The sequence below is a fragment of the Hyperolius riggenbachi genome, chromosome 8, assembly GCF_040937935.1.
Source record: "Hyperolius riggenbachi isolate aHypRig1 chromosome 8, aHypRig1.pri, whole genome shotgun sequence".
In the NCBI taxonomy this organism is placed as follows: domain Eukaryota; kingdom Metazoa; phylum Chordata; class Amphibia; order Anura; family Hyperoliidae; genus Hyperolius; species Hyperolius riggenbachi.
This window is the reverse complement of record NC_090653.1, coordinates 117,414,689-117,441,565: the sequence shown is the minus strand read 5'-3', so window position 1 is coordinate 117,441,565 and position 26,877 is coordinate 117,414,689. Positions and strand designations below refer to the sequence as shown.

At 46.8% G+C, this 26,877-nt stretch overlaps 1 long non-coding RNA gene across 1 annotated transcript in view; it reads left to right on the top strand.

The window, feature by feature from the left end:
* The first annotated feature begins 3,279 nt into the window (after nucleotides 1-3,279).
* Nucleotides 3,280-26,877, top strand: part of LOC137528297 (uncharacterized) — a 185,702-nt gene continuing 162,104 nt past the window's right edge. Inside the window, exons 1-2 of the long non-coding RNA XR_011023350.1 lie at nucleotides 3,280-3,378; nucleotides 14,927-15,024. This is a non-coding gene — a long non-coding RNA (uncharacterized lncRNA). The remainder of the gene's footprint in view (nucleotides 3,379-14,926; nucleotides 15,025-26,877) is intronic.

Here is a 26,877-nt window from a genome sequence, read left to right as displayed (position 1 = left end):
GAGAAAAGTAATTATAAATGTTCCTTGTTACTCTCTACTTTGCCCCCCCCCAATCTTACCCTTACAATTGAATCACCCAATCTTGTTATTAGTAACCCTAGCCTATTGCTGTCAATACATGCATTCATTTTTACAGACAGATTCTTTCAAAATGATCGAATATGGCGATTATCAACCACCCACATCGATCATTCATCAATCCATGGCAAAAATGTACCAAAAGTTAAATCAAGCAGTACATTTTACAATTGGACAGTGGTATAGTGGCGGTAGATCGGCAGCTCGTAGTATTGCACTGAACCACTACTGTAATACGATTATTTTCTAGTGAAAAGCTGCCGCATTGCGAATATTTTCATGGAGAGGGCGGGGGGGAGGGGCGCCACAGGTTTCCTTGCCTGGAGTGACAAAATGGCCAGAGGTGCCCCTGAATAGACTGGTTAGTGGTGTTTGCTAATGGCTGTGTTCAGGGGCGTAATTAGGCCCCACCGGGCCCCCCTGCAGAATTTCCTAGGGAGGGGAGGGGCCCGCTCTGGGGCCATTTTGTGGGGGCTGGACGGGTGGCAGCATGAGGGGAAAGCCTTGGCCACAGTCGGTGGGGAGAGGGGAAGTTCCCCCCTCTCCCTCACCTTGGGGCTCTCCCCTCTGCGCTCCCCTCCAGCTTAAGTTTCAGTGTGGGCAGCAGGCAGCGGCGGGCAGATACATACTTCCGTGCGTTCCACCATATACTCCTCGCTTTAGCGTCTGACGTCACTTCCGGAAGTGACGTCACATCCGGAAGTGAAAAACAGACGCTAGAGCGAGGGATGTGGGCCTCCTCCATCACAGTCCCATAGCTGGGAGCAGTCTGCGCAAGCGCAGTTACAGTCTTAGCAAACTGCGCATGTGCAGAACGCATCAAGCTATGGGAGTACAATTGGGGGATGGGCACAGCCGTGACTGCACAATAGTCTGCTGAGTCACAGACTTTACAGGGCTGACAGGGGTCTGGGAGGATGGCGAAGGAGGTAATTGACGAATGTGGGATAGAAGAAGCTCTGTGTAAGTATAAATCATTCTGCCTTTATCATGTCAGGTATGCTTTAAATGTAGTATGACTCCCACCCCCTCAGAAACACACAAATCACATCAAGATGGCTAGATGTCTACTCAGTACTGCAGTGTCCTCCTCAGTCTAATGCTGGATCCACACAATACAATTTCTGGGCAGATTTACCTGCCCAATCAATTATTATCAGCATGTCTGATCTGAAGATGGATTGATTTTTTTGAGCAATTTTCTGACTGATTTCCATAGAAACAAATGGAAATCGGTCAGAAAATCGCTTAAAAAAAATCGATCAGTCTTCACATCAGACATGCTGGAAATAATCGATTGGGCAGGTAAATCTGCCAAAAAATTGTATTGTGTAGATCCAGCCAGTGCAGTTTCTAGGCTAAAATGCACCCAGGGCGAGGGTGTAAAAATTGGGCCCCCCCCCCCCCCCCCCCGAGCAAGGTATGGGTGCCCGCAGTATAGGTTAGCCAGGTCTAGTTGCACTTAGTATAGGTCCCCCCAGTATAGGTAGCCAAGAATAGGTACCCCAGTATAGGTAGCCAGGCATAGGTGAGCCAGTATAGTTGCCCCCGCTATAGGTTAGCCAGGTAGGTGCCTCCAGTATAGGTAGCCAGTATAGTTGCCCCATTATAGGTTAGATAGGCAAGCGCCCCCGGTATAAGTTAGATAGGTAGGTGCCCCAGTACAGGTTAGCTAGGTGGGTCCCTCTAATATAGGTAGCCAGAATAGTTGCCCCCAGCATAGGTTAGATAGGTAGGTGCCCCCAGTGTAGGTTATTTAGGTAGGTGCCTGCAATATAGGTAGCCAGTATAGTTGCCACCTGTATAGGCTAGCTAGGTAGGTGCCCCCAATACAGGTTAGATAAGTGCCCCCAGCGTAGGCTACATCGGTAGCTGCCCCTCAGTGTAGGTTAGATTAGGTAGGTGCCCCCCAGTATAGGTTAGGTAGGTGCCCCCCAGCATAGATTAGATTAGGTACCTGCCCCCCAGTATAGGTTAGCTTAGGTAGCTGCCCCCCCAGTGTAGGTTAGATTAGGTAGGTGCCCCCCAGTATAGGTTAGATAGGTAGCTGCCCCCAGTGTAGGTTAGATTAGGTAGCTGCCCCCCAGTGAAGGTTAGATTAGGTAGGTGCCCCCCAGTGTAGGTTAGATAGGTAGCTGCCCCCCAGTGTAGGTTAGATAGGTAGCTGCCCCCCAGTGTAGGTTAGATTAGGTAGGTGCCCCCCAGTATAGGTTAGGTAGGTGCCCCCCAGCATAGGTTAGATTAGGTAGCTGCCCCCCAGTATAGGTTAGATTAGGTAGCTGCCCCCCAGTATAGGTTAGATTAGGTAGTTGCCCCCCAGGGTAGGTTAGATAGGTAGCTGTCCCCCATAATGGAGGGGGGAGCCGGAGCCGCGGGGAGGGCAGCCCGACCTCTCCCTCCCTCTCCTTGGCCGCCCTCCGGAAGCAGCGTGTGTATCATCGTATAGGCAGAGAGGAAGAGACCGGCGGCGAGAGAGCAGCGCTTGGAACGCAGAGAGGTATGTTGTACACAGCGCTTCCTCCCTGGCTGCTCGCTCTGCATCTGAGGGGGGAGCACGGAGGGCGGCCCAGGAGAGGGAGGAAGAGGTCGGGCTGCCCTCCCTGCGGCTCTGGCTCCCCCCTCCATTACAGCGCCCACCTCCCACCAGCTCCCAACAGCGCCCCGGGCGGCAGCACGGGCCGCACGGCGCAAGAAACGGGCCTGGATCCAGCATAACTCCACCCGTACTTCACATAGGATGTATGTGAGGGGGAGTTAGACTGAGGACACTGCAGTACTGAGAACACAGATCTGGTCACTCACAGGAACAGCTATTTGATGTGAAATGTGTGACTGTCAGATGACTGTCAGCCCCTTTTAAACCTCCCTTCACTCTTCATACCAGCTTTATTCCAGGCATCCATATAACAGCTGGTTCCCTGTCCCATTGCCCAGTCATCCATGGGCACAGTGTTCACAGTGAAAGGTTCAATGCTTCCTGAATGAGAACAAGGGGGGATTCCCTCCCCTGTCCAGTCCAGCACAGCTCACATGTTTTTCACAGGCATCACTGCAGGAAGCCACTTCCATTGGAGCAGAAGTCGGCTTCCTGCTGTTGCCTAGCAACACAATGCCACAGCTGTGCCTGTCATCTCTCTCATGACAGCATGGCTGTTTGAGTCGCAGGGCAGACAGGCACACTGATTAGGAAGATGCCAGCAACACTAGGGGACTCGGGCGATTGCATAATGCAGGCAGAAAAAAAAGAGACGATGAATGCTGCAGGCAGGCGGCCAGGGCGATCACACAGGACTGCGGCAGGTGGGGATAGCACAGAGAAATTCACCCTCTGTTGGCTGCGCTCAGAGGCTCCAGCCTTCCCAGCCTCTGCCTCGACCTGGCCCTGCCCTACCTCTACCTCTAGATTTTAAGCCTTCAGGCAGGGTCGTCCTCCTTATGTCTCCAACCTGTTCATGCATCCCCATTACCGTACACCCATCCTATGGATCCGAGTGAACTCTTGAGTAAACTCGACTTGCCTAATCCCCATACTCCGATCCAGTGACTGACTAAGCATTACTTACCTTGTACTCCTACTGTGCTGCGTGATCTGGTTTTCATGTATTCCTGTATTGTCTTATTGCTGTATGTCACCCCTAAATATTGTCGGTAACCTTAACTAATGTCCAACACTGAGTAATATGTTGGTGCTTTATAAATACAATAAATAAGTAAATAAATGAAATAAATAAGATCAAAAAAGGCATTCAATTGCCTTTCTATATATACTTGCAGCCAACTAGTACTTTTTCTCTAAATCTGAACATAATGTTGAGATTAATCAGGGAACACATTTGCTACACTTGCACTCATTTTGCCGCACTGAGGCAGGTAATACTATGCAGGGGAGTTTTTCCCTGGGATACCCGGGTCTCTGTCATATTGCGATGACCTTGCAATTACATTTTCTGCCTGCAGTTTTTTACATTCAACCTGTGATTTTTTTTTTGGATGGAGCAGAATACATAGTAATTGCGAAAGCACACATGGGGCTCGATTCACAAGTTATCACCGATTTGTGCTGCTCTTCGCGCGAAGCTACCGCGCGTATGCGCTTACGCGCGTACGCACGTAAGCACGCGCGCAAAGTCCAATAGGGCTTAATGGGAGCTTCGCGCGAAGCGCCGGGTGCTGCACGCGCGCCTGCGCGCTTGCGCGCGGAAAACTTTGCGCGCGGAAAATTCGCGCGAGTTTCTTCTTATCACGCCTAAACTGAGTTTAGGCGTGATAAAGGGCTTTTCACAGGCGTGCAAACACTTTGCACTGCTTTGTGAATCAAGCCCATTGTGCGGAAAAAAGCAGAACGCTACATAGAACTAATCTCTGAAATCTCTACTGAAAAAAAAAATGATTTTAGGATAGAGCCGCACAATGTCCTTAAAAGTGAAATCCTTTTACTGTGGACATATCCAAAAATCACACCACATCATACAACTAACATGTTTCAGACCTGTTAGCCTTTTGAAGAGAACCAGAGCTGAAGTAAAGAAAAGATTCTATACATACCTGGGGCTTCCTCCAGCCCCATATGCTTTGATCAATCCCACGCCGCCGTCCACCGTTGCCCGCATCTACAAGAACCGGCTCCCCGCTCTGCCGTCAGTCGGAGCCAGACTAAGCGTAAGGGAAGTGCGCTCTTTGCGTATCTCTGCAGCAGCCGCTGGAGAGATACGTAAAGGGCGCACTTCTCCAGCGTAGCTGGCTCCGATGACGTCAGTGACGAGAGCCGGTTCTCGTAGATGCGGGCAGCGGTGGAAGGCGGCGTGGAAGCGATCCGGGCATATGGGGCTGGAGGAAGCCCCAGGCATGTATAAAAGCTTTTCTCTACTTCAGCTCTGGTTCCTACTTCTCTTTAAGTAATTGTATGTTATACATGTTTACGGGTGTTCCTTTGTATCCTATTAGGTTCACATTCCATATTACATGATTTTGGATGTGAATATCCTTTCCTGTATGTGGAGGTATGGGAGTTCCTACTTGTTGGAACCGCTCACTCCACAGGAGGAGGGTATATAAGGTAACTGTGTGTCATTGGTAGGCAACTATGATTAAGGACAAACAGGTCAACAAGTTAGTTGCATGATGTGGTGTGGTTTTTGGATACGTCCACAATAAAGGATTTCACTTTTATGGACAATGTGCGGGCTCTCTCCTACCAAGTTCCTAATTGGATTGGCTGTCCTGGTCCTGGCACTGTCCTGGGGTAGAGTGAGCGGTTTTCTTCACCTTTTTTTTTTCCTGAAAAAAATGATTGTTGCATGTGAAAATATACTGCACCTACTTGTATTACTTTACTTGTTCTTTTTTCTAGCAATATTTTAACCTAGAAAGGGTGACACATAGGAACACAGCCATAAGTGTGTTTTGCATTTAAGGACAAAAACATAATTCCATAACAGAATAAAGTGGGTTGCAGCTAACTTCTTTACTGCAGTGCCACTGAGCAACACACCTTCCAAACATTTACTATCAGTTAATAGGCTGTGATTTATAACTTTCTGTGCAGGCACTGCAGCAGTGATCAATCTCAGGAAGAAGCACCTTGTAAACACAGCATAACATTATGTACGATTATCAGTTTGAATTTTTATCGTAGTTTTACTTTAAATTGCAGTCACACGAAATACAGTGCAATTGATAATTATAGAAGTGGTTTCGATGGGTGTTTTTAAATTATACTATTTCTTCTCCTTCCTCTTACTAATAGAGCCTGCAGAAATATCTTCTTTACAGCTTGAAATGAATTGTTTTATTGATTTTCTGTATTTATCCAGAGGTGATGTTGCATTCCCTTCCCCACATCAATTCACTTGTTTAATGACAAAGTGTCGTGCATGCTGTAATTTCTTATTTCAGCTCAATATATCTATATATATATATATATATATATATATATATATATATATATATATATATATATTTGATTTATAAAGCGCCAACATATTCTGTGGCGCTGTACAAAGTAAGAAACAAACATGGGGCACATAATACAGACAATGGTGTACACTAATATACAAGATACATAATTAGTGACAAAATACAAAAAAATGATATATATATATATATATATATATATACAGTATATATATATATATATATATATATATATATATATTTATTTATTTTATTTTTTTTAGTTAGTGTGCGTTCAGCATGACTACACTCTCAAATTGTTGCATGTCATAATTTAATATTTTATGAGGTAGGTATTTCCAGTTACAGTTAATTAGCACTGCACTTTAATTGAGTGTAACTCAAAATCAATAAGATAATAGTGTTCACAAATAAAAGACTTTCACACAGCGTAGCATTTGCCTAGTCTTTCCGTTTCAGAGATTCACACGTCTGAAAAAAATGTATGTCAATAAGAATCAGCATATATTTCAAGCTGTACGCATTAACTCACAATCGTCAGTAAAAATATACGGATATCTATTTTGCTGAGACATACATTGGGGTTTATTCACAAAAGAGTGTTAACCGATAGCAAGGCCATGCTATGCAGTTAACACGCGAAGTGACACGCGCGCAAAGTTTTTATGCCTGCGTGCTTACGAAAGGTTTGCGCACGATCGCGCGTCTGTTCGTGCGCAAATACCCACGTTATAGCACAAAAAATGTCAGTTAACACGTCGGCGTAGCCTTTGCGTGCGCAAAGGTGCACGCGCGTCACCTAGCGTGTTAACTGCATAACACGACCGTGCTATCAGTTAACACTTTTTGTGAATCAACCCCTTTGATGGAAATATAGGTGATGCTTTACTTAATGATATTTATTTTTGATTTAAAAAAATACAGTTTACAGAAAATAGTCAAAGAGGTTGAGAAAAAGAGAACAGGTATATAACGTATGTGGTTTACCCATGCACTCTTAGTACTGTTTTATTTAGTATTAGCTTGACGACATAACCACTTTGGTCCATCGGTGTGATGAGCACTACATTTTGGGATCAATAATCATGCTGCTAAGGCTAAAATTGTAAAATATTGTTGCAAGAGAATTTAAATATAGTAATATTCTTCAAAGGAAATGCACTGCATGTTTTCTGTAACTGAGCTGTACCAGTTTAGAAAAGTGAAAAGAGAAAACAACACACTGCTCAAATGTAAAATGCAGAAATCTGCATTACCGATATGCGGTATGCCGCCAACTTTCGAGATTAATAGCAAATCCCCCATAGGTGCTAGCATTTCAGGGTATGTTAGGCATAAAAGTGGGAACAATATGAAAAAAAAAACTTTCAAAAAGACCTTGTACTTTTTGATAAAATCAATGTTAAAGTCAGCAGAAATGTAAAATGCTGAAAATCTGTATTGCTGCCGACTTTAGAGGTTGATAGCAAAGCTTCCATAGGTGCTAGAAACACCAAAAGTTCAGGATATGTTAGGCAATAGAATGGGAACAAGAGGAAAAGAAATTTTTCAAAAAGACAATGTTAAATTTGGCGGAAATTTCCGCTAAAAATTCACATTTGAATGTGGAAATCGGTAGTGGAAAGTGGTATCGCTAATCGACAATGGCAGAAAGCGGATTTTCCGCGGAAACGTAAATTGGCAAGTCCGACCATCCCTGCTCAAAACAAATAAAGCATGCAAATAAGACATCCTAGATCTACATAAATGACATTTTCTCATTCAATACTTTGTTCTTTACATAGTTGAATGTACTGACAACAAAATAACACACACATTATCAATGGGGAATCAAATGTATCAACCCATGAAGCCTGAGGTCTGGATTTGGAGTCACACTCAAAATTAAAGCGAGCAGTCTCCTGATGAGGTGGTAGATGGTCTCCTGAGGGATCTCTTCCCAGACCTGGACTAAACAGTCCACCAACTCCTGGACAGTCGGTGGTGCAACATGGCGTTGGTGGATTGAGCAAGACATGATGTCCCAAATGTGCTCAATTGGAATCAGGACTGGGAAATCAATGCCTTCGTCTTGCAGGAACTGCTGACACACTCCAGCCACACGAGGTCTAGCATTGTCTTGCATTAGGAGGAACCCATGGCCAACTGCACTAGCATATGGTCTCACAAGGGGTCTGAGGATCTCATCTCTGTACCTAATGGCAGTCAGGCCACCTCTGATGAGCACATGGAGGGCTCTGTGAACCCCCAACGAAATGCTACCTCACACCATTACTGACCGAATGCCAAATAGGTCATGCTAGAGGATGTTGCAGGCAGCAGAATGTTCTTCACGGTATCTCCAGACTCTGTCACATCTATCATATGTGCTCAGTGTGAACCTGTTTTCATCATGTGTGTCTGGCATATGCCAAATGTCTTACACGGTGTTTAGCTGTAAGCACAACCCCAACTTGTGGACATCAGGCCTTCATACCACCGTCATGTAGTCTGTTTCTGACCATTTGAGCAGACACATGTACATTTGTTGGCTGCTGGAGGTCATTATGCAGTGCTCTGGCAGTGCTCCTCCTATTCCTCCTTGCACAAAGGTGGAGGTAGCAGTCCTGCTGCTGGGTTGCTGCCCTCCTAGGTTCTCCTCCACATCTCCTGATGTACAGGCCAGTCTCCTGGTAGTGTCTCCATGCTCTGGACACTAAGGTGCCACAGCAAAGCAAACCTTCTTGCCATAGCTTGCATTGAAGTGCCATCCTGGGTGAGCTGCACTACCTGAGCCAGTTGTGTGAGTTGTATACTCAGTCTCATGCTACCCAGGTCTGGGCCGAGGCAGAGGCAAGAGAGACTCCAGCCTCAGGGTGCAGTGTAGAAGGGTGCGCACAACTCCCGTAGCTATCATTCCCCTATTGTGTTTGAAGCAGAAAAAAATAAGAAAAGGGGATACATGGCAGTGACTGCAAGCCAGATCACTAAAGATTAAGGTGTTAGGGGCCCTGGGGCGCCTCTTAGTCTAATAGCAATCAGTGTGTGACGGCTGGGGTGGGAGGGATAAGGGGCGCACTTTGGTGTCTAAGCCATGGGTGCTGGAGACCCTTGTCCCAGCTCTGAACCACTAGAGTGAAAGCACCGACAGCATTCAAAGAAGAAAATAGTAATTTTGACAGTACTTTTTCACCTACTTTTTATTATCTTTCAATTATAGAGTAGTGAAATGTTATTTTAACCACTTAAGCCCAACTGGACGAACATTCTCGTCCAGTTGGGATGCGAGCACTCCTGCGGGCCGTGTGCACTCCCCCGTGCTCTGGCTGCCGGCCGTAAGCCTAACGATCAATGAATGGGATTATAGATCCCATTCATTGATCGAAGCCCCCCACAGAAAAACCTACAGCCTCTAATCAGAGGCTGAGGTTTTTCTGAGTTACCAAAAGTTCCCCGTCTTCATTATTCTTCCTGGAAGCGTACGATCATGCTTCCAGGACTTTTTCACTGTGGCCATCTTGTGGCTAAATAGTAAAACTACACACACATTCATTTTTTAATAAATAAATACATTTTTTTTTTACATTTCAAATTAGCTGTTTACCTGCCACACCAAAAATGACCCACATACAGTTTTTAATACAAAAAAAAAATAAAACAATGACAATAAAAAAAAAACATAAATAGTTACCTAAGGGTCTGAACTTTTTAAATATGCGTGTCAAAGGAGTATATTAGTATAATTTTTTTAAATTATGGGCTTGTAAATAGTGATGGACGCAAATTGAAAAAATGCACCTTTATTTCCAAATAAAATATCTGCACCATACGTTGTGATAGGGACATAATTTAAATGGTGTAATAAGCGGGACAAATGGGCAAATAAAATACATGGGTTTTAATTATGGTAGCATGTACTAATTTCAAACTATAATGGCCAAAAACTGAGAAATAATGATTTTTTTTTCCATTTCTTTCTTAATATTCCTGTTAAAATGGATTTAGAATAAAATAATTCTTAGCAAAATGTATCACCCAAAGAAAACCTAATTGGTGGCGAAAAAAACAAGATATAGACCAATTCATTGTGATGAGTAGTGATAAAATTATTGGCAAATGAGTGGGAGGAGAAAGTTGCTCAGATGCAAAAAATAAACAACCCTTCGGGCTTAGGTGGTTAAAAAGAAGATGAAAAATTAACTTCTAGGAAATAAAACTTAGGATAAAAAGTGATTTGGATTGGGTCCAGTGTCATGAACCCACTTCTAATATACAGAGGTTTTTATTCTTTTTTTGGGGTGTGGTGAAAGTAACTCTTAAAGAACACCTGAAGTGAAGTAAAAAAAAAAAAAAAGAGTTTCACTTACCTGGGGCTTTTGCCAGCCCCTTGCAGCTGCCCTGTGCCCATGCCGTCCTGGAATGATCCTCCGGTCCCCTGTCGCGGCTTAGTTTTGTTATGGCCGACTTGCAAGTTGATGGTCACTGCATCTGCATGGCCCTGGCTGTGTTTGTTCTCTCTCATGCTCCCATCACTGGGAGCATCCTGCACAGGTACAGTATGAGAAAACCTCATACTGCGCCTGCGCAGGACACTCCCAGTGACGGGTGCATGAACAAGGATGCATGCAGCCAGGGTCATGCAGGTGTAGTGGTGATAATGAAACTTAGCTGAGGTGAGGGACCGGAGGATCTTTCCAGGATGGTGCGGGCACAGGGCATCTCCAGGGGTCTAGCCGAAGCCCCAGTTTTTTATGTAACTTCAGGTTTTCTTTTAAGGAGTTATCAGGGAAAATAGTAAAAATAAGCTTTAATCACCTGGGGCTTTCTCCAGCCCCTTGCAGCCAACTGTCCCACACTTCGCACAGCCGTAGTAAGGCCGACCCTGTGGTCGGCCTGAATACTGATCTGCGAGAGTGAGACAGCGGCGGGGAGCAGAGGTGACAGCGTGGGACAGTCGGCTGCAAGGGGCTGGAGAAAGACCCAGGTGAGTAAAGCTTATTTTTTTTACTATTTTCCCTGATAACTCCTTTAAGAGGAGACTAATATATTGAGTGAAATTCCAATTTATCAAAGACTGTAGGATTCTTAGAGGGACTTTTTTTGGTACATAAAAGGCTCTGTGTGGGAACATGTATCCAGTTCCCACAAACCTTTGTCACTACAAACATGGTGTCTTGAGTCCACGTGAGATTTGTTTATCCCCACATAAGATCCTTGTTCATACTCTATCTCTATGGTATTATTGAAATCCCTGCCAAATTCTCCCAGAAGCATTACAATTGTTTGGTTTGACCATTTTGGAATTGAGTAAGCATATGTTGCATGGGAGAATGTCACATTGACTTACATACAAGCAGCAACACTTAAGACAGAGACATCCAAGATGGTGTGAATTGCACGTATTTCTGCATCCTTCATTAAGAGTTCTTGGATTTGAAAGACTTTCTAAGGGTGAGAAAAGGAAGATGAATGAGCTTAGAAGCTTCTACTATAAAGGAGAAAGTCATGGGAGAATGGAGCATTGCACAGTGTGGAGAGCAGTGATATGACGCGGCAGCTCGCATGCACCAGCAGTCAGGTTCAGTTTTCTGCATTCACTCATTCGTCCTTAAGGCTTACATGCTTGCAAACATTTTTATTTTTACACTTGGGAATCAATATTAAAACAAAATTAGTTTCCCTGTTTCAAGCATGAGAAAACACAACTTGGTTATTGCATCAGGCCTGATAAAGATATACAAGCTGATTCAAAAGCTTGCAACAAATGTTGATTTTTACTTAGTCACTAAAGCCCCGTCTACACGGGGAGATGTTGGGGAGATGTTGTGGCGATCGGCGGCCTCTTGCGCGTCCCCGCGCGTGCCCGCCGCGTGCCCGCTCGCCGCGCGTGCGCCGTATTCGATTCCCCGCTCGTGCCCACTCGTCCCCGCCGGCGCCGCTTATCTTCCACTCGATTCCCTGCCATTGTCCCCTCACGGGGAGCGAGCAGGGAATCGGCGGTGCAGAGATCCGTCCTGTCGGATCTTATCAATCGAGCCGCATCAGCGCATGTAGATGCGGCTTTAGAGTAGATCCCTTCCATGACTATCAATGTACCAAACTTTACAGATTAGGAAGTGAGAGAAATATTACCAAAAGAGGCACAGACAGCCGCAGATACCTGACAAGGGTTCCAACACTACTCAGTGGAACATATATTTTACCTTTGCAACATTCCCTTTTGGAAAGTTTTACCCTAATTCCCATTAGACAACATCTGTCAAATTTGAGTCCGGAAGCAAGAAATGTTTTCCCCAAAAGAGGGACAGACAAATAAAATTTCTGTCTATTCCATACGGCAGCGTTCCCCAACCCTGTCCTCAAGGCCCACCAACAGTGCATGTTTTGTGGAAGTCCACAGAGGTAGATCATCAGCTCTACTGAGACACTAATTACCTCACCTGTGCATGTTGGTGGTTTTCTCCAAAACATGCACTGTTGGTGGGCCTTGAGGACATGGTTGGGGAACTCTGCCATACGGTATCATGCTGTTTCATATTGCATACAAATCCTTAACCTCACTGGCATTATGAGGATTATTTCCAGATTTACGGAAAAGCCATTAATTTTTTTCACAAGCTTTTAGACACCCCCCCCCCCCCCCAAAAAAAAAAAAAAACATACCACAGAGAAATCTGCAGCAGCTTCTGCACATAATTCACTCAAGCACAGGTTTACCGCTCTGAGCTGTGGACTTCCATCCCAAGCCTGACTCGAAATTACCACTAAGGAGGTTAACCTAATGTATTACATCTGAGCTTTGCCCTGGCCAAACTCTGATTTGACTCATATCCCACCCTGTACCATTTTTTAAATTAGTTAAAATCATTCTAAAATAAGACAATACAAGTTATGTACTGTAATATTTTACTTTTTGAACTTGGCTAGTTTATCTCTTTTTTTTCAAAAATAAACTGAAATTCCCCTCCTAGCAGAAACACACTCATATACATACACATGTGCACACATACCCATTCATACTCAGACAAATGAGTCTTTTATTTCACAGAACTACTTCCATCTTTTTATGCTCCACCTGTGACCATGACATTTATTGTGAAATTGTTGCTTAAACGTACCGTGCAAAATTAACGCCATTAGAAAAATATGTTCAATGCACAGCTCTGAATTGCCGGGTGGAAATGTACTTTTTTTTTTTCAATCAAATGTATAAACATTCAGCAAATGTTTCATAAAATAAAGAAATAAAACCTATTACCTTTCCAATGAACAATAATGCCATTGTTACGCAACTCAAAACACACTCAGTTGTATTTTCATGATAGACTTAGAAAAGTGGAAATATTGCTTCCCATTTCATTTCAACTGCCTGTATAATTATTGTATCTCTAAATGAAAGTAGTATGTGATCCAATACAAATTATACTATAAATTGTTTGTTTCAAATTTTGGGGTGCTGATGATTTTTTTTGTGACCTACATGGATTTTCAAATGAGTTTAGTGCTGCTGATGCTAGTAGCTAGATTATATACTTACAGATTGTGTTAGGAATAGTTAGTGATAGTTAGTGATAGTTATGGGTTTATTTTAGTGAATAGGTTTAGTCTGTCTGCAGGGATTAAGGTTTGTTTTAGTCTCTCATAAGGAATACATTTGGTGTTAGGCATAGTTGGAAGGCTAAAAATGCTACTTAGTCCATATCTATAGTATACTGAGAAACCTATTTTTAAATCTCATATTAAATCCCACTAGTTCTTGAAAGTATTCTTTTCCACTACCCTCTAGTTTGTAAACCTACAATGGCATGGTCCTTCCCCCAAATCGGGTAATGTGGATACCCATTCATGTATAAAAGGCCCCACAGTGGTTTATTTCAGCTGTAATGAACACAATTGTGCCTTTAAGAAATTTTGCAGCCCTTTTACAGCCAGTGTCAGTCAGATGCAGCTTTATCTAAGATGTGTTGCCATCTTTTTTTCTCTATTTTATAAAATTTTATGTTTCTTCCTTCTGGGTTGGAGTGTGGTTGTGGGACAGGGTCTCTGGGGGGTGAGAGGTCCTGGGGCGCAGTCACAGTTGCTTGCATATTCCCAAATCTTACTGCAATGCCCTTCTTTCTGGTCTCCCTATGACCCGAATAGCCCCGCTGCAGTCCGTCATGAATGCGGCAGCCAGAATTATCCACTTCTTCTATTGCTCCACCATGGAAGCTCCCCTCTGTATATCCCTCCACTGGCTTCCTATCCAGGCCAGAATCAGATTCAGGATACTATGTTTGGCCTACAAATCTGTCCACAAAACCTTTCCAACCTACATTTCTGATCTTATTCAGAGGTACACACCAAGCTGCTCACTCCATTCCTCCAATTTACTTTGACTGACCGCCCCCCCATCACCCAGTCCCATGCACCCCTCTAGGATGTCTCAAAAGCATCTCCAACACTATGGATCTCTCTACCTCCCCCCATTAGAGTTGCCCACTCCTTCAACATCTTCATTAAGGCCCTCAAAATGCACCTTTTCACTCTGGCCTACCCCCCCCCCCCCACCCCACTGGTGCTCTAAACCCACAGCTGAACTCTGGTCCCCTACCGTGTCACCACCTCTCCCTCTAGATTGTAAGCCTTTGGGCAGGGTCCTCATCCTTATGTCTCTTACCTGTTCAATCACCTCCATTACCGTACACTCACCCTATGGATTTGAGTGAACTCTTAAGTGAACTCAACTTGCCTAATCCCCATGCTGCCATTCAGTGACTGACTAAGCATTACCTTGTACTCACACTGTGCTGTGTGATTTGATTTGATTTGCATATATTCCTCTATTGTCTTATTGCTGCATGTCACCTCTAAATATTGTCTGTAACCTTAACTAATATCCAGTGCTGCGTAATATGTTGACGATTTATAAATAAAATAAACAAATAAATACATCTTTTGGTCATTTTTAACTTAGAGTAAAGTGGAGACCTGAGAGAAGTCTGCATGGACGAGTCGACCCTGCAAATGTGCTTTGCAACGTGCAGAACTGATGCCTCTCCTAAAAAAGAAACGGTGAGGTACCCTTTGATAAGTTGAAGTAGTGTAAATTTCATTCATTTTTAGCACCTGTTTCAGCAGCAATGAGCACATTGACGTTGACTAATGTGATGTAATGTGGTGCTGTGGAAGTACCAAAATCAGCGCAAACCCACCGCAAACTCTGCAGTGCGTTGCCGCATGATTCATGCCTACCGCATTGATTATGCAACAATGCAAGTCCAAGGCGATGTGCTAAGCGTGCATGAGCGAGCGATAGTGGTAGCGGAGCAGCCAGCGTGCTTGTGCAGTGTAATATCCGAGGCAGCTGTGGCGAATAGCACCGCCGCCGCAGCTGCCTCCATGCGGCCATCTGTCCATTCAGCGTACACGTTCTCCTGTGCAGGGGGCTGCCATAGCACGTGGGCGCGCGCATAGATGGGAGCTTTATGTGGGGAGGAAGCCCGTCAGCTGACCTGCTGGTCGGCTGACGTCAGGGGAGACCCACGGCGCCCAGGATTGGCTGATGAGAAGGGGGCGTGCCAGTGAGGTCTCCTCTGCTTCATAAGCCTCCGGGCTGCATTGCTACTTTGTCTGTTGTCGTGAATACTTGCGTGTGAGCGCGCAGACCTTAGATAGTTCCCTGGTGTTGATGCTACGGATTTTACACCAGGCTTAGGAATTTTGCAGTCTTGTTATTGTTATATTGTTAGACTAGTTCTGGGTGTTGTTGCCAAGGATTGCACACCCAGGCTAGGATATTTATTGTATTGATCTCCTGTGTACGACTCTGGCTAGCACTCTGACTTTGAATCTGTTTTCTGATACTGTACTTCTGCCCATCTGTCTACCTGTTGCTGAACCTCGGCCTGATTACCGATTACTCTCTTGCCTGATGATTCTATACCGATACGTACCTTCCTGTTGCTGAACCTCTGCCTGATTACTGATTAATCTCTTGTTTCATGATATTGTTTTTACTTACCTCTCTGTTGCCGAACCTTGCCTGCCTGACCATTCTACTCACCAGTGGGCCCTCGCCACTGGTGAGGTACTAGTTACACCAGCCCCTCTGGTGGGCCGTTCTGTTAAAGCTTTAGTTCAGCCCCAATTACCTGCTCTTATAGGGTATCTCTCATTGCAGTATTATTGTATCTCCTAGGCTACTGTTCAGTCTGGGTCACCCGCCCCACGGGTGTTCTCGTGCCTGCAGTACTATCTGAATCACCCGCTCCCCGGGAGATTCAGCCTCTTCGTTATTGTACTCTCCAGCCTGCTGGAACTTGTACGCTAGTGCACGCTTAGTGTACTGATATTACCTCACCAGCCCCTCTGGTGAGGTCTGGTCAAACTATTAAAGTTACTGTTGCACCCAAACACTTACACTTTGCTAGATGTGCAGAGGTTAGTCGTACTTGTATTATTGGTGATTCTGCAGATCACTAATAATCAGGTGTATGTCTGTATTGTTGGTGATACTGCAGATCACCCATAATCAGATACTCTCTGTGTGCTGACACCAATCGTTACAGAACAACAGACCATAAAGTATTATGGAGGCATTCTGCCAACGGGTCGACATGTTAACTGTCACCGTTAATGAACTCATTAAAATGGTGGAGGCTCAACAGACTCAGATTAATCAACTATCTGAGTCAGTTAACTGTCTTTTTAGATCCTAATACCCGAGTGTCTCCCCTCTCTGTGATTGAGCCGAGGGTACCCCCACCAGAAAAATTCTCGGGGCATCGCTCGGACTTTAGTAATTTCAAGCATAGGTGCTTGTCTTATTTTGAATTACGACCCATTTCCTCAGGCACTGAGGCTCAACGGGTTACATTCCTTAAGATTTTATTTTGTGGAGATTCCCAGTCATGGGCATATAGTCTCCCTACAGGGCATGAGGCCTTGGTCTCGGTAGAGGAGTTTTTTAAAGCCATGGCTGTAATTTATGACAACCCTGATTTGGCAGTGACATCTGAGAGGAAGTTAAAAACCCTCAGACAGGGCCAGGGTTCTGTTGAGATTTATGCGGTAGAGTTTCGGAGATGGGCAGTATCAGCCAGGTGGGGGCAGTACGCACTCTTGGACTGTTTCTTGTCCGGATTGTCTGACGCAGTGTCTGATTTAATGTTGGGCCATCCAGAACCCAAAACTCTGGATGAGGCCATTTCTTTGGCTGTCAAGATCGATAGACGAGTTCGTTACCAAAAACAAACTCGGGCTAAACCCCCAAGAGAGTTCGCCTCGTGTACTTTTTCAGCTCCTTCGCCTTCCTCTCCACCAGCTGACGAGACAATGCAAATTGGGCAGGCTGAGCTCTCGGAGGTAGAAAAAAATCGAAGGCGAGCCGAGAAGTTATGCCTATACTGTGCCAATAAAGGGCATATGGTTTCAGCTTGTCCTAAAAAGGCAGAAAACGCTATCGCCTAGGAATAGCCGGAGGTACTACCCTAGGCGATATTGCTATACCTCTAAGTAATAAATGCGTATTGCTTCCTTGTACAATCTCCTGGGAGGGACAGGTTCACACAACTGAAGCTTTTGTAGATTCTGGATCAGCAGTTAATGTTATGTCGGCAAGCTTCGCCAATCAGTTTGGTTTTACGTTGCTTCCACTGGGGGAATGGATTAAAATTATGGCGGTGGATGATTCTCCACTGCCTGTCACCATAACCCAGACCCCTGAATTGGTATGCCAGCTGGGAGCCCTGCATAGGGAAATAATACAGTTCCTGGTCTTAGAGATGTCCACATCCACGGTCATCGTAGGCATGCCTTGGTTAAAGAAGCATTCTCCAGACATTGACTGGCATACCAGACAGCTGATAAGCTGGTCTGCCTTCTGTCATGACCACTGTTTGAACCAGGTTCCCATTGCGGTAAATGAGCTCGGAACTAGTGAACAGGATCCAGAACCCTCTGGGGCGCAGGTTGACTTGGATTGGGCGTCAGAGCTTGTCCTTTTCAACAAGAAGTTCCTGAGGGTAAACCAGAGGGGGTTCTTTTTGTTCCTCTCCATTTGAGATTTAAAGTTTTGGAGGCATTCCATGCCCATAAAAATTCGGTTCACCTGGGAGTGGCTTGCACCTTAGAATTATTAAATCGGAGTGTCTGGTGGCCCTCCGTCACTACTGATTTTAAGGAGTTTGTGGGAAGTTGTGCTGTTTGTGCCAGGAGCAAAGCTTCTAGACGAGCACCTGCCGGCACTTACAGCCTCTTCCCGTGCCAGAGGAACCTTGGACCCATGTGTCCATGGATTTTTTGGGCGAACTGCCTCTCTCTGAGGGCAAAACGGTCATTTGGGTGGTAGTCGACCGGTATAGTAAGATGGCACACTTCATCCCCTTGAACGGACTACCCTCTGCCCAGGAACTGGCAGAGCTGTTTATCTTTCACATCTTCAGACTGCATGGGATTCCTCAGGATGTGGTGTCTGATAGGGGAGTCCAGTTCACTTTGCGTTTCTGGAAAGCATTTTGTCAGCAATTGGGGATGAAGTTGTCCTTTTCCTCCGGCTACCACCCACAGACCAATGGTCAGACCGAGAGGGTAAACCAGGCTCTAGAGCAGTTCCTCAGGTGCTATGTGGCCGATGCCCAGACCGATTGGGTAAGATTTTTACAATAATTTGAGGTCTGCCTCATCAGGCTTCTCCCTGTTCCAGGTTGTTACGGGGAGATCACCCAAATTTTCACCCTTGCCAGTGGTAGCTTCACCTTTCCCTGCTCTAGAAAACTGGTCAGAGACTATGAGAGACATTTGGAATAAGGTGAAGCAAAATTTGTGAAAAGCTTTTTTGACTCGGAAGAGGCAAGCCAACAAGAAACTGTCGGTGGAATGGAAGTTCACACCGGGAAATTTAGTGTGGATTTCCACACGACACCTGTCTCTGAGGCAGCCCTCTGTAAAATTGGGTCCCAAGTTCATAGGGCCCTACACTATTGCTAAGAAAATAAATAATGTTATTTACAAAGTGTCACTTCCCCCCAGTTTCAGGGGTGGTAGGACATTCCATGTGTCGCTTTTAAAGCCTGCAGTGTATGTGGATGCCACTCCCCCCCCCCCCCATGGTAGTCAATGGAGATCCGGAGTACGAAATAGAAAAAAAATTGGATTCCCGGCGAGTACGTAGGTCTTTACAGTATCTGGTCCACTGGCGAGGGTATGGTCCAGAAGAGCGGTCCTGGGTACCACTCTCTCGCATGCATGCTGAAGAGCTCAGGATGGAGTTTAATAGAAGGCATCCTGATAAGCCGGGTGGTGCGTGTTCGGAACCCACGCCTAGAAGGGGGGGTACTGTCATGGGCGTCCGCAGAAAATTTTCCAGGGGGGGGGGGCAAAAAGTGGGGAGCAAAAAGCGGGGCGGCGCGCTGCGCCGAAAAATGGGTGTGGTCATGAACCAGAATGTGGGTGTGGTCGTGGGTGGAGAAAGGTTTACATGAACTAAGCAATGGTGGGACATTAGATTAGGACAGTGGTGGCGAACCTTTTGGAGGTCGAGTGTCCAAACTGCAAAGTCACTTTACTATCACAAAGTGCCAACAGCAATTTAAACTAAATACAAACGTTTTAACTCATACATGAACATTATGGAAAATTAAGTTGAAAATAAACTGTGAAGATAAACAATTTCATCCATCGTACTCCTGAAAAAAATTATTCATTTTTTTAGAACCTCCCAGTTTCATTTTCTGTTTTAAAAAGCGGAAAAAGTAGGTTTAATGCTATTGCCTCATATGATGATGATTCAGCTTTTTCCATAGTCTCGATGTTAGCAATCATGTGACCCCCAACAAGACAAATTCAGCAATCATGAGCCCCCCCCCCCCCCATCAAGACAAATTCAGCAATCATGAGGCCCCCAACATGACCAACTCAGCACATGAGGCCCCCAACAAGACAAATTCAGCAATCATGAGGCCCCCAACAAGACAAATTCAGCAATCATGAGGCCCCCAACAAGACAAATTCAGCAATCTTGAGGCCCCCAACAATCCATGAGGCCCCCAACAAGACAAAGTCAGTAACCATGAGGCCCGCAACAAGACAAATTCAGCAGTCATGAGGCACATAAATAGACAGCTTTTCACATAAATAGAATGCCCCCTTAATATGTAGACACCTCTCACCTGGCAGCAGTTCCCCAAAATACACTCAATCTGACAGCAGTGGTTCCCCAAAAATAGGTAGCCCCAGGTCTATAGGTGTCCCCAGAATAGGTGGCCAGCGGTATAGATGTCCCCAGAACTGGTAGCCAGGGGTATAGATGTCCCCAGAACAGGTAGCCAGGGGTATATGTGCCCAGTATATGTAGGCAGGGGTATATGTGCCCAGTATATGTAGGCAGGGGTATATGTGCCCAGTATATGTAGGCAGGGGTATATGTCCCCAGTATATGTAGGCAGGGGTATATGTCCCCAGTATATGTAGGCAAGGGTATATGTCCCAGTATATGTAGCCAGGGGGATACGTCCCAGTATATGTAGCCAGGGGATATGTCCCAGTATATGTAGGCAGGGGGTATATGTCCCAGTATATGTAGGCAGGGGGTATATGTCCCAGTATATGTAGGCAGGGGGTATATGTCCCAGTATATGTAGCCAGGGGGATATGCCCCAGTATATGTAGGCAGGGGTATATGTCCCCAGAAAAAGTAGCCAGGGGTATATGTCCCAGTATATGTAGGCAGGGGTATATGTCCCAGTATATGTAGGCAGGGGTATATGTCCCGGTATATGTAGGCAGGGGTATATGTCCCAGTATATGTAGGCAGGGGTATATGTCCCAGTATATGTAGGCAGGTGTATATGTCCCAGTATATGTAGCCAGGGGTATATGTCCCAGTATATGTAGGCAGGGGTATATTTCCCAGTATATGTAGCCAGGGGTATATGTCCCAGTATATGTAGGCAGGGGTATATGTCCCAGTATATGTAGGCAGGTGTATATGTCCCAGTATATGTAGGCAGGGGTATATGTCCCAGTATATGTAGGCAGGTGTATATGTCCCAGTTTATGTAGCCAGGGGGATATGTCCCAGTATATGTAGGCAGGTGTATATGTCCCAGTATATGTAGGCAGGGGGTATATGTCCCAGTATATGTAGCCAGGGGTATATGTCCCAGTATATGTAGCCAGGGGGATATGTCCCAGTATATGTAGGCAGGGGTATATGTCCCAGTATATGTAGGCAGGTGTAGTGATGCTCAAATACCCCTTTTTAAAATTCGAGTTTGGTCGAATTCGAATAGTAAATTATTCGAGGTCAGTCGAATATTCGAGTCGAATAATTTTTACTATTCGATTCGACCTCGGACTTCGAGCTCACTATTCGAGTCGGTATTCGAGCTCACTATTCGAGCTGACTATTCGAATTGGCCTTAAATAGCTTCCAACACTTGTTTTGAGGGTGAATGATGCAAGAAACATCTTTTTTTCCAAGTAACAACAGCAAGTGATTATGTGGGGATGTTCCTTTAAAAAAAAATGTGGAAAGAGAAGTTGTGTCCTTAATTTTGTTCAGTAGTGTTACTGTATATACTTGTTCTTCTTCTTCTTTATCTTTCTTCTTCTTCTTCTCGATCTTCTTCTTCTATATCTTCTTCTTCTTCTTCTATATTGTCTTCTTCATCATCTTCTTCTTCTTCATCTTCTTCATCTTCTTCTTCTTCTTCATCTTCATCTTCTTCATCTTCTTCTTCTTCATCTTCTTCTTCTTCATCTTCATCTTCATCTTCTTCTTCTTCTTCTTCTTCATCTTCATCTTCTTCTTCTTCTTCTTCATCTTCTTCTTCTTCTTCTTCTTCTTCTTCTTCATCTTCTTCATCATCTTCTTCATCTTCTTCATCATCTTCTTCATCTTCTTCATCATCTTCTTCATCTTCTTCTTCTTCTTCATCTTCTTCTTCTTCATCTTCTTCATCTTCTTCATCTTCTTCTTCTTTTTCATCTTCTTCTTCATCATCTTCTTCATCTTCTTCTTCATCTTCTTCTTCATCTTCATCTTCTCCTTCTCCTTCTTTTTCAATATCGTCTTCTTCTTCTTCACGTATTTCTCTTTTCAATTTTTTTTTTAAAGAAATGCAGCTATTTTTGAGCGTAACAAATAGCTGGTGGGCGCACGCATGTTGGAAGCGCCATTGTATGTGCTCCCTGGCAGTGGAAACACAAAGACAGCAGGAGGTAAATTCAGCAGCAGGAGGAGGAGGATGAGTGTGTGGCAGCAGGCAGTCAATGAGGCAGGCAGCTCGCCGTGACATAATAGCCCTGGTACCTAGCGGTGATACCAGGGCTGTAAATAAACACAACAGGAGGTCCCAGACAGCGGTCGTGCAGCCCACATTGTGTCCAATACACAACTGGGACAACACAGTTTTCAACCCGGGCACCTCAGAAAAATTAAACCTTTTTTTTTTTTTTTTTAATGGTTTGTTTGGTTTTGGTTTTGCAACCAATATAGCTATTGTTTGACGTAATAGCTGGTGGCAGAGTGGCAGCAGAAGGTAATTCTGTGTACCCTGGCAGTGGGAAACACAGACAGACAGCAGCAGCAGGAGGAGGAATGGAGGAGTAGGCGAGCAGCTATTGTTTGACGTAATAGCTGGTGGCAGAGTGGCAGCAGAAGGTAAATCATCTGTGTACCCTGGCAGTGGGAAACACAGACAGACAGCAGCAGCAGCAGCAGGAGGAGGTATGGAGGAGCAGTGTGAGTGTGGCAGCAGGTAGGCAGCGTGACATAATAGCCCTGGTACCTAGCGGTGATACCAGGGCTGTAAATAAACACAACAGGAGGTCCCAGACAGCGGTCGTGCAGCCCACATTGTGTCCAATACACAACTGGGACAACACAGTTTTCAACCCGGGCACCTCAGAAAAATTAAACCTTTTTTTTTTTTTTAATGGTTTGTTTGGTTTTGGTTTTGCAACCAATATAGCTATTGTTTGACGTAATAGCTGGTGGCAGAGTGGCAGCAGAAGAAGGTAATTCTGTGTACCCTGGCAGTGGGAAACACAGACAGACAGCAACAGCAGCAGGAGGAATGGAGGAGTAATGTGAGCAGCTATTGTTTGACGTAATAGCTGGTGGCAGAGTGGCAGCAGAAGGTAAATCATCTGTGTAGTGTACCCTGGCAGTGGGAAACACAGACAGACAGCAGCAGCAGCAGCAGGAGGAGGTATGGAGGAGTAGTGTGAGTGTGGCAGCAGGTAGGCAGCGTGACATAATAGCCCTGGTACCTAGCGGTGATACCAGGGCTGTAAATAAACACAACAGGAGGTCCCAGACAGCGGTCGTGCAGCCCACATTGTGTCCAATACACAACTGGGACAACACAGTTTTCAACCCGGGCACCTCAGAAAAATTAAACCTTTTTTTTTTTTTTTTTAATGGTTTGTTTGGTTTTGGTTTTGCAACCAATATAGCTATTGTTTGACGTAATAGCTGGTGGCAGAGTGGCAGCAGAAGGTAATTCTGTGTACCCTGGCAGTGGGAAACACAGACAGACAGCAACAGCAGCAGGAGGAATGGAGGAGTAATGTGAGCAGCTATTGTTTGACGTAATAGCTGGTGGCAGAGTGGCAGCAGAAGGTAAATCATCTGTGTAGTGTACCCTGGCAGTGGGAAACACAGACAGACAGCAGCAGCAGCAGCAGGAGGAGGTATGGAGGAGTAGTGTGAGTGTGGCAGCAGGTAGGCAGCGTGACATAATAGCCCTGGTACCTAGCGGTGATACCAGGGCTGTAAATAAACACAACAGGAGGTCCCAGACAGCGGTCGTGCAGCCCACATTGTGTCCAATACACAACTGGGACAACACAGTTTTCAACCCGGGCACCTCAGAAAAATTAAACCTTTTTTTTTTTTTATGGTTTTTTGGTTTTTGGTTTTGCAACCAATATAGCTATTGTTTGACGTAATAGCTGGTGGCAGAGTGGCAGCAGAAGAAGGTAATTCTGTGTACCCTGGCAGTGGGAAACACAGACAGACAGCAGAAGGGCAGTACACAGCAGCCCACTGTAGGTGTAAAATGTGTGGCTGCAGGCGACGTAATAGTCAAAGTGAACCAGGCTGGCTTAGTGAGCAGGAGCCAGGAGGTGGTAAAGGGTGGTAAGGCACATTAACGATGGTTCCGGCAGCCAGTTCATGTCCCCCTCTCGCCGACAACAGGGGCCAGGAACTCGCCTTCCACCCACGCCTGGTTCATCTTGAGAAACGTCAGTCTGTCCACAGACTTGTGAGACAGACGTGAGCGTTTCTCGGTGACCACGCCACCAGCTGCACTGAAGCAGCGCTCGGACAGCACGCTGGAAGGGGGGCAGGACAGCACTTCCAGGGCGTACTGCGCCAGCTCGCTCCAGATCTCCATGCGCTTGACCCAATACTCCATGGGATCAACAGGGGCATCGCTGTCAAGCCCGCTGTACGACCCCATGTAGTCAGCCACCATGCGGGTCAGGCGCTGGCTGTGACCGGAGGAGGATGCTGCTGCATGCATCTCCTCTCTAGTCACTGCTGCCGGAGCCTCTACAGTCCTGTAGAGCTCGTGGCTGAGAGACAGCAGGTCTGTGGGGCGCTTGCTGCTGCTGGATGCAGGCACCTGCTGCTGCCTCTGTGCTCGCTGCTGGACAGTGGGGGTGGAAGGCTGGGGGAAGGCTTCCTCCAAGCGCTCAACAAGGGCCTGCTGCAAGCTCCTTATTTGTTGCGCTGGGTCTCCTCCTGCAGGCGGCAGGAACTGGCTCAACTTCCCCTTGAGGCGTGGGTCCAACATCATGCTGATCCAGATGTCCTCCCTCTGCTTCATCTGGATCACCCTGGGGTCCCTGCGCAGGCACGTCAGCATGTGCGCTGCCATTGGGAAGAGGCGGGCCACGTCTGCTGGCACATCGACGTCAGTGCTGTCCTCATCCTCCTCCTCTGCCGCCTCATCCTCTCTCCACCCCTGCACCAACTCAGCTGCGCTGTGCTGATCCCCCTCATCAGCAGCCAGGTCAGGGACCTCCACCAAGTCCTCCTCCTCCTCCCCATCAGAGGTGGACTGCGCAGCTGGTTGCCGCTCCTGCTGGTCCAAGGCTGCCGCTCCCTGTTCCAGCAAAGCATCGAGGGCCCTGTTCAGCAGAGAAACCAGGGGCACCCACTCGCAGACCATAGCATGGTCCCTGCTCACCATGTTTGTGGCCTGCAGGAAGGAAGCCAGCACAAAGCACACCTGCTGCATGTGCCTCCAGTCATCATCGGGGACGATGGACGGGATGTTGCTGGTCTTGTCCCTTCTCTGAGCGGCGGAAACAGTGGCCAGGGCAAGGTACTGGTTGACAGCGTGCTTCTGTTCAACCAGACGCTCCAACATCGCCAGGGTGGAGTTCCAGCGAGTCGGAACGTCAAGGATCAGCCGATGGCGTGGCAGATCCAGCTCCTTTTGCACGTCTTCCAGGCTCGCACAGGCTGCAGCCGAGCGCCGGAAGTGACGCACAACATTCCTTGCCGTTTCCAGCAGTTCGCCCATTCCCTGGTAGGTGCGCAGGAACTTCTGCACCACCAGGTTCAGCACGTGGGCAAGACAGGGGATGTGGGTCAGGTTTCCCCTGTCTATTGCGGCAACCAGATTGGCCCCATTGTCGGCCACCACCTCTCCGACTCTGAGGCCTCTGGGGGTCAGCCAAATCCTCTCCTGCTCCTGGAGTTTGGCCAACACATGGGTTGCCGTCAGCTTGGTCTTCCCAAGGCTGACCAAGTGCAGCAGCGCTTGGCAGTGGCGGGCCTTCACGCTGCTGCTGAGGCGGGGGGTTTGGCCAGGTGTGCCGGAGGATGGCAGAGGATCGGAGGAACCTGCTGCAGTTCCCCTGACCCTGCGGGGTGGCACCACCCACTGTGTTGCTGCTGCTGCTGTGCCCGCTGCTGCTCTCCCATCCTCACCCCCTTCCACCAAGCTGACCCAGTGGACAGTGAAGGACAGGTAGCGGCCTGTCCCGAAGCGGCTGCTCCAGGAGTCCATGGTGACGTGGACCCTTTCACCAACCGCGTGCTCCAGCCCTCGCTCCACATTGGCCATCACAAAGCGGTGCAGTGCAGGAATGGCCTTGCGGGCAAAGAAGTGTCTGCTGGGGAGCTGCCAGTCTGGGGCTGCGCAAGCAAGCAGCGCACGAATGTCGCTCCCCTCCTGCACGAGCGTGTACGGCAGGAGTTGGGAGCACATGGCCCGTGCCAGCAAGCCGTTCAGCTGCCGCACGCGACGGCTGCTGGGAGGCAGAGCCCTAACCACCCCCTGGAAGGACTCGCTCAAAAGGCTCTGGCGTGGCCTTTTGCTGACACGGGAATCAGCAGACACAGCAGAGGAGGCCACTGAGGACTGGCTGCCAGAACAGGCCTCAGTGTCGGCGGCAGGAGTTGCAGAGGGGGGAGGAGCAGTGCGTTTCCGCACTCCTGCTGGTGCTGCTGGAGGAGCAGGAGGGCGGGTGGCTGCTGTTGCTGCTGCTGCTGCTGAAGGCTGTGCAGTGATGGGTGTGGTGCCACTGCCAGCACCAGATGCCTTCAGCCTCTGGAACTCCTCATGCTGGTGGAAATGTTTAGCCGCAAGGTGGTTGATGAGCGAGCTGGTGCAGAACTTTAAGGGGTCTGCACCTCTGCTCAACTTCCGCTGACAGTGGTTGCAAGTGGCGTACTTGCTGTACACAGTGGGCATGGTGAAATATCGCCAGATTGGTGACTTAAACATCCCCCTACGGCATGGAAGCGCTGCTGCCTGTCTCCCTGTGGTGGTTGGGGGGGGGGGGGGGGGGCTTGGGGGGCTTGGGTGCGGCTGGTGGTGGTACTGGCAGATGCTGCTGCTGCTGCTGCTGAGCCTGAGACACCAGCAGGCTGTGGGACCTGCCTACGGCTGCTGCCAATGC